The sequence below is a fragment of the Hyla sarda genome, chromosome 2 (genome assembly GCF_029499605.1).
Source record: "Hyla sarda isolate aHylSar1 chromosome 2, aHylSar1.hap1, whole genome shotgun sequence".
Classification (NCBI taxonomy): domain Eukaryota; kingdom Metazoa; phylum Chordata; class Amphibia; order Anura; family Hylidae; genus Hyla; species Hyla sarda.
Window position 1 is genome coordinate 234977409 of NC_079190.1, and position 9178 is coordinate 234986586.

Below are 9178 nucleotides of genomic sequence, written 5' to 3' on the forward strand. Positions count from 1 at the left end.
ACCCCAATGTCGTTTCGCCGTTTGGCTTTTTTACCCTGATATGTTCTGCCTTATACTGCCAGCAAATTCAGTTTACACTCACCTACCCAGTGATTCTATGCGTGTTTCGGCCAGAGGGGTCATGGACACCTATTCTATTTCGGAAGAAACTAATGCGAGTTTGGCCCGTCATCTTGGTTCACCTCCCAGTCCTCCATTGGTTTCTGCCAGGGGTGGTCATCGATGATCCTGGTCAGATCATGAGGTCTCCAGTGCCGACTACGTCACAACGAGGATTGGTTTGCTGGACTTCGCCTCCTCGGGAGCAGAGATCCAGGCTATTCTTGTTGCCGAGGCCTGATAGAATACTCAAGTGTCTATCTATGTGTTCTACTACAGGGTGACAATGGAGGGCGGAGAAACAGACAGGAAGATGGAGATCGCGCTGTCGAAAGAGGACGGTAAGTCCAGATATATATACAACAGGTTACTTTATTGATGTACAGAACACCCAACGCGTTTCAAGACCAATCCGGTCTTTTCATCAGGCGTGACTACAGGGTGGCGGAACTGTTCATGTTATGTTTGTCTCTTTGTGGTTATTGTTCCCTTTTTAGCAGCCCTCTGAGTGCCAGACCACAGTCCTATGTTGGGCTGTAGGCCCGGGACCACAGAATAAAGAAAATGTGTAATTTTTACCGGAAAGTGTACAGCGTGAAAACAAAACCTTCCAAAATTTGCTAAATTGCGGTTTTCTTTTCAATTTTCCCACATGAATAATATTTGTTTGGTTGCACCGTACATTTTATGATAAAATAAGTGATGTAATTACAAAGTACAGTTGGTGATGCAAAAAAACAAGCCCTCATATGGGTCTGTGGATGGAAATATAAAAAGTTATGATTTTTAGAAGGCGAGGAGGAAAAAACAAAAATGCAAAAATAAAATTGGTCTGGTCCTTAAGGCCAAAATGGGCCTGGTCCTTAAAGGGGTATTCCAGGAAAAAACATTTTTATATATATCAACTGGCTCCAGAAAGTTTAACAGATTTGTAAATTACTTCTATTAAAAAATCTTAATCTTTTCAGTACTTATGAGCTTCTGAAGTTAAGGTTGTTCTTTTCTGTCTAAATCCTCTCTGATGACACCTGTCTCGGGAAACGCCCAGTTTAGAAGCAAATCCCCATAGCAAACCTCTTCTAAACTGGGCGTTTCCCGAGACAGGTGTCATCAGAGAGGATTTAGACAGAAAAGAACAACCTTAACTTCAGAAGCTCATACTAAAGGATTAAGATTTTTTAATAGAAGTAATTTACAAATCTATTTAATTTTCTGGAGCCAGTTGATATATATATAAAAAAGTTTTTTCCTGGAATACCCCTTTAAGCGGTTAAACATACTAATTTGGTTAAAAAGTTAGAGATTTTTTTAAATCGGTACAATAAAAGAAAAATATGTCGTCATGGGTATCATTTTAATTGCATTGACCCACAGAATAAAGAAAACATGTCATGTCATTTTTACTGATAAGTGTGTACAGCGTGAAACCAAAATCTTCCAAAATTCACAAAATTGCGGGGTTTTTTTCAATTTCCCCACACAAATAATATTTTTTGGGTTGCGCCATACATTTTATGGTAAAATGAGTGATGTCATTACAAAGGACAACTGGTTGCGCAAATAACAGGCCCTCATATGGGTCTGTGGATGAAAATATAAAAGAGTTATGATTTTAAGAAGGCGAGGAGGAAAAAATTAAAAAGCAAAAATGAAATTGGCTGTGTCCTTAAAAGGGTACTCTACCCCTAGACATCATATCCCTTATCCAAAGGGTAGGGGATAAGATGTCTGATTGTGGGGAGTCCCACTGTTGGCTGTTGGGGACCCCCGCAATCTCTGCTGCGGCACCCCAGACATCCAGTGCACGGAGCAAACTTTACTATGTGTCGGATGACTGGTGATGTGGGGTGGAGGCTCGTGACGTCACGGTCATGCCCATAGACTCCCCTTTGGATAGGGGATAAGATGTCTAGGGGTGGAGTACCCCTTTAAGGCTAAAATGGGCTGTATCCTTAAGGGGTTAATGTTTATAGCCCAAATGAGGATCATAGCTCTTTTTTTATTTTATTATCTCGCTTCTCAGGTGCATCAGAGCGCATTTCAAGATAAAGTGGTGGCGGGTGACTTTAATTTGGTAATGTACCTTGCTGAGGATTGACAGAAGACGAAAGAACGTCTTACCCCTCATAATCGGGTGGCTCACACGCTTATGAATTAGAAGTTCCAGGTGAGTCTACTGGATACCTGAAGACTTGAAGACAGTTATTTCTGATCACGCCTCAGTTACTCTTGCCTGTGCTGACTTAGTTCCTAGAAGCACAGATTATATATTTGATCCTTCCTGCAGGATCTTGCAAGGGAGGAACAGTTCAGGTCTCTGCTTAAGGGTTGGTGGCTTGAGTATGCATCCGACAATTTCATGCCGGAGATGAGTTCGCAGACCTAATGGGAGGCGGCTAAATCGGTCCTCCGTGGCCGAATAATAGCGTATGTTGCCATGTTGAAAAAACCTCATGTCTAGCAACTTCAGGAGGCTGGGGAGAAACTTAGAACAGTTTATACGGCTTATTTGACTTCTCCCTACTGAACATTGTAAATCTTTGTGGAATCAGGCTAGAGCTGAGTAAGAGTCTTGTGTGGAGAGGAGAATCTACATAGGTCAAATCTAGATGGGGCACTATTTCGCTATGGGAACAAACCTGGGAAACTTTTAGCTCGTTCTTCAAAAGGCCAGTTCACTCCCCCGCATATTCCCGTAATGCGTGACGCACAGGGTTTTAGCCTTCACAAGCCGAACAAAATAGTCGCTTTTCAACTATTACTTTCGGGACCTGTACGCGGAGACTTCACCTGCAGCCACTTCTACTAGAGACTTGCTGGCGGATGCACGTCTCCCTTCCTTAACTATGAATGAGAGGGATAAACTAAATGCTCCGGTTGCTATAGATGAGTTGCATGCAGTAATAAAACAACTGCACCCCGGGAAAGCATTAGTCCTGGAAGGATTCTCCAGTGATTTCTATAAAAAACCTCCTCCAGGAGGTGTCCCTGCCTCTGTTGAACTTGTTTAACTCCTATCTCTTAGGGACAAGTATCTCTGAGGCGATGAATATGGCATTAGGGTTCTCCCTGAACCTGGCAAAGACCATCTCACTCCGGATGGCTATCCTCCCATTTCATTAATTAATGTGGACTTAAAGGGGTACTCTAGTGAAAACCTTTTTTCTTTTAAATCAACTGGTGGCAGAAAGTTAAACATATTTGTAAATTACTTCTATTAAAAAATCTTAATCCCTCCTCTACTTATTAGCTGCTGAATACAACAGAGGAAATTCTTTTCTTTTTGGAATGCTCTCTGATGACATCACGAGCACAGTTCTCTCTGCTGACGTTATTATAATAATAATGCTTTCTTTATTGTTGTCCTTAGTGGGATTTGAACCCAAGTCCCCAGCACTGCAAGGCAGCAAATGTTCCTACCGGGTTTTCTATCTTCCTGTTTTCAGCTCCAGCATGGGTCTAGACAGGGGTGTCCACTGTGACCATTTTGTTCAACCTAGCCCTTGAACCTTTGGCTTCAATATTTGAGACTGATTAGTGTGCAGTGGGAATAGCAGTTTATTATACGATCCTCAAATCCGCTTTTCAAAATTGCTATACCCAATGCAGAATATTCCTGTATTGTTGAAGCATAAAGACATCAACTTGCTCAACTCTGTATGAAAATTTTTTAATCGTATATACAAAGTCAAGAATAACATTTATCCCATAGTGGTTATTTATTTAACACACAAAATGATTATATGACACTTAGTAACCATACGTGACCAGTGAAAAAATAAGATCATATGAAATACATAGTTTTCAGGAATAACAAGTGAGAGGAGTGTGCCCATGTACAATGATGGCAAACCCAGTGAGGCAAGTAGGGGCTAAATTGGTGAAGACCCTTTCGGACCCTCACTAGTGTTGACCTGCCTGTTAACTGTAGGTCCCCTGTCCTTGTGACCTGGGCCTACACTGGAACCTCCTCGCTTCTCCTATACTACAGGGAGGATTGGTAAAACATATACTGCCCAGAGGCACCTTAGACTCCGCTTCCTGGCACGGCTCACGTCATCATCCACACAGGTCCGGAGGAACCACCACCTGCTGTGACCCTAACTCCTCCTCTCAGTTGCTATTTAAAAAAAAAAAGTGAATAAAAGGTCCCGGATCTCATTTAGGAAGTTGATGCTGTCGAGGGAACAGGGAAGGCTTAATTTCCCAGACATCAGAAATCCTTCCCCTTGATCCCCTCCCCTCTATACCGGTTATTGGTAGGGTTGGCCTCCCTGTGGTTACACTGGGTGTTTATGTTACTGCCTTTCCCTCTGATTATGTTACTCTTCATCTTGTTCCATTGCTAGACCGTTTTTCTCGCAAAGTGACTACTTGGCATAAACTTCCCCTCTCTATGATTGGTAGATCCAACTTAGTTAAAATGGTTCTAATGCCTCACTTTTTGTATATTCTATATAACACTCCTGTCTGGATTCCTATGAAATATTTTCCTAGGATTCAGTCATTATTTAGAGAGCGTATCTGGAATGGCAAGCCAGCTAGGATCCGTCTTAAAACGTTTCAATGTGGTAAGGAGGTGGGTGGTTTATCCGTTCCAAATCCTTGGTTGTACTTTTTAGCGTTGCAGGTCCAGCAGTTGAAGGGATGGGCGCAGTTTGATACTATGGGGCACACGGGAGATCTAGTATCAAGGCGCATTGGTAAGGTGACCCCTATTTATCTGTTGGAAATGGCTGCACTGACACTCCCCCCAGACCTCCCTCCTACCTTTGTACTTATCCGTAAGGTGTGGACGAAATTTAGGACCCGTTTGCATTATCCTATGTTTGTTACATAGTCTCCTCTGTGGCATAAACCTAGCTTGTCTGAACCCATGGAGTTTTGTATCTCTACCAGCTCTATGATGGGCCGATATTGAAGTCATTTGCTCAAGTGCGAGAGGACTTTATGCTGCCTCAATTATTTTTTTATTGTTATCTACAATTGCAACATGCCCTTGATGCGCAGTCTCGGGCTTGTGATTTGACTGTTGGCTCATCTGTGGCAGATGATGAACTGTTCACTCAGATATCTACTAAAGGTGTGATATCTATGGTGGGCATACCTGTACGTCCTGAGTCCACTCCCGATCTAGCGGGTCGGGCCGGCCTCTAACAACGGCCGGGACCTGTGGCTAATAGCGCGCGGCATTGATTGCGGTGCCGTGTGCTATTAACCCTTTAGACGCGGCGTTTAAAGTTGAACGCCGCGGTCTAAAATGAAAGTGAAACCATGCCGGTTAGCTCAGGGAGCTGTTCGGGATAGCCGCAGCTAAATCGCGGCATTCCGAACAGCTTACATGACAGCTGGAGGATCCCTACCTGCCTCCTCGCTGTCTGATCGCCGAATGACTGCTCAGTGCCTGAGATCCAGGCATGAGCATTCAAGCGGCAGAATCATCGATCACTGGTTTCTTATGAGAAACCAGTGATCAATGTAAAAGATCAGTGTGTGCAGTGTTATAGGTCCTTATGGGAGCTATAACACTGCAAAAAAAAAGTGAAAAAAAAAAAAGTGAATAAAGATCATTTTACCCCTCCCCTATTAAAAGTTTGAATCACCCCCCTTTTCCCATAAAAAAAAACCAGTGTAAATAAAAATAAAAATATACATATGTGGTATCGCCACGTGCGGAAATGTCCGAATTATAAATATATTGTTAATTAAACCGCATGGTCAATGGCGTACGCGCAAAAAAATTCCAAAGTCCAAAATAGTGCATTTTTGGTCACTTTTTATATCATGAAAAAATCTATATCCTATCAATGCAAAAATTGTACTGCTAAAAACTTCAGATCACGGCGCAAAAAAATGAGCCCTCATACCGCCCCATAAGCGGAAAAATTAAAAAGTTATAGGGGTCAGAAGATGACAATTTTAAACGTATAAATTTTCCTGCATGTAGTTTCGATTTTTTTCCAGAAGTACGACAAAATCAAACCTACATAACCTACTTATGTAGTATCATTTTAACCATATGGACCTACAGAATAAAGAGGTATCATTTTTACCGAAAAATGTACTGTGTAGAAACGTAGGCCCCCAAAATTACAAAATTGCGTTTTTTTTCCAAGTTGTCTCACATTGATTTTTTTTCCGTTTCGCCGTAGATTTTTGGGTAAAATGACTGACGTCATTACAAAGTAGAATTAGTGGCGCAAAAAATATGCCATCATATGGATTTTTAGGCGACAAATTTAAAGAGTTTTTTAAAGGTAAGGAGGAAAAAACGAAAATGCAAAACCGGAAAAACCCTGGGTCCTTAAGGGGTTAAAGATGGAAGTCAGATGTGGGTCCCATGTCGGATGAGCAGTGAGCACAGATTGTATCTATGACCCCGCAGCTTGCAGTGTCAGAAGCTCACGGGTTGTCCCAATTATTTTTGCTGCGTCGGGTGTATCGTACTCCTGCATTTTTGCACAGGATTGGGGTCCAGCTGCCCCCATTGTTCCTTGCCCAATGCTCACTCGCTACATGTGATATGGGACTGTACTCATCTCGTGCACTTCTGGAACGAAATGGGACAGCGGATTAGACAAGTGTATGGTTGTCCATTTGGTCTGTCTGCTTTGACATGGGTGCTGGGATACCTGGAGGGCTTAGATGAGGATAGTGGCTTATATATAAGAATCAGCAGGATTTTATACCAAGCTCGTAAGTTGATTGCCCAGCATTGGTTGCAGGTTTTGCCGTCTACTATTTCTGAATTGATAAAATTGAATCATATTATTAGATTGGAAAAAGGGGTATATCTTAAGAGAAAAGCCATGCGTAGATTTGAGTCGAAATGGGGTCCATGGATAGATACCCCTGGTTTGCCCTCCACCTATTTGCGGAGGAATCCAATGAAGGTGTTTCTGGGGGGGTTGGGGTTTTGTCTGTGTTTTGCTCATTAACTGTCCTCACCTTGTCAGTCCCCCTATTTTGTATTTGTCTTGGTATGTTGCTCACTGTCTGAGTCCCTGTTCTGTGTTGGGGTTCCATGTGCCTCTTGTTGCTGCCCCCTCTCCCGTACTGTTTGATGATGTACTTTCTTCTCATATGATGCTCCTGCCTTCTATTTGAGTATGTATGTTGACATGCTTTTGCCTTTTGTCTGGGGGATGATATATTATAATGTATTGTTTAAAAAAAAAATTGGCATGTCTACTCCGTCGTGGATTGGGTGAAGGGCACCAGTGCTTACTCAGTGTTAATTTGCAGATCTGACTACTGAACATGGCACTACGTACTTTGATAGTTTTCTGCATAGCATGGGTGCACGCTATTCTATTTGTTTTGGAAGATTAGGCATAGAGTCAGTGAAGTAGTGGGGGCATCTCTCTTCAGGTATTGGGAGACCAGACTTGATAAGACTAATTTAGTGAAGCCAATTCTGGAAGGGTTGGCGAAGGTTAGAAAGGCAGTGGTGGGGGAAGTGTGGCAAAAAAAACAGTTTGAGATTATGCATCATGCTTTTTACGGGTTTACGCTCCCTAAGACGTCTGAAAGGGCGGATCATATAGAAGCTTATCATAATTGTGGGCTGCAATGGTCTGGTCTTCTCCATGGTCTTGTAACTTATCATGGGCGTTTTGGACTATGCTTGTCGCCTTCTTAGTGTACAAGCTCAAGGTTCGCTTACCAGTAGTCCCTATGTTGATTCTGTTGCATGTACCTGGTGAAGATTTGACCTTGACATTGCTAATGCATGTTTTAATTTTAGTGGGGAAGAGGTGCCTATTAGCTCTGTGGTTGACAGCAGACATGCCGACAATTGCAGATGTTATGCATCAGATGTGACATTATCTTCTTTTGGACAGGTTGGAGTGTGGTAGGATGGCCAATAAAACTGCTAAATCCCTTTTCAAAAATTGGAAAATGTTTATCACTTTCTTTTTGAGGGATGATGAAATTGTACAGGTGGTCACTTACTTTAAGGATACAGTTTGGCATCTACAAAAGGCCAGAGCTGGCATGCTAGGTAGGCTGGCTATTTCTTGAATTTGGTTATTTGGGACCCTGTATAGGGTTTATTGAGGTGACCTTAAAGACCTATTTTGGCCTTTCTTGCTATTTACTTATTGATTGCCTGCTATTTTTTCTTTGTTTTGAAAATCTGAGCAATGGGCGGTGTTTGGGCTGAGATGACATGTACCCATTTTTTCTTTTTTTGCTGCCTTTGTGTTCTTTTCATTAGATTGGGACTATGTTGTTTATCAGGGGTGTGAATGCCTGTCTCTCTTTATGTGTTAATGTTAAATAGAAAAAATAAAAATTATATATATTACTGTATATAATATGAGCTATGATTGGTTGCTTTCTAAAACAGATCATGTATTCAGGCAGATTGGCAAATTTGGGCCATTAAATCCGGAGTAAACTGCTTTCTTGCTGCCGATGTGCCAGCATCGGATGGAATATGGGTAATAGGTACGTGATCACAGAAAAAGTAATAATATTCAGTTTACAAACCTAACAAGATTAGCCAAGGGTCAGACAGACCATCACATTTCCACTCAGTTAACACTTAAGAAAGTGGAGGGCATGGTTAGCCACTGAGGAAGATGGACACCTGAGTCTGCTGCTACCGATCCATAGGCCTTCCACAGCAATTTACCCGCTGTGTCCGCAGGACTGCCCATTTCCGCGCACCTCCCTCCATGCCATTTCCACCCCCCCGTTTGACCTCACAGCGCCCTGAACCCCTAATAGGGCCCAGGTCATGCTGACATGTGCCCCCCCTCCTCTCATATCCCCACGTCATTTTTACATGAATATTTCTACCCTCCCAATACCTTTATCTATCTATTTTTAAACCTTGACTGTCTATCCAATTTACCACTTCCTCTGGATTATGGAAAAACATAAACGTTTCATGATACACAACCTGCATCCTTGCCGAAAATATAAGGGAGAATCTAATTCCATTGAAGTGCAATCTTTTTTTTAACTTCCCTAATCCCTTAACGACGCAGGATGTAAATGTATGTCCTGGTGAGGTGGTACTTAACGCACCAGGATGTACATTTTACATCCTCTACATAACCGCGAGCAT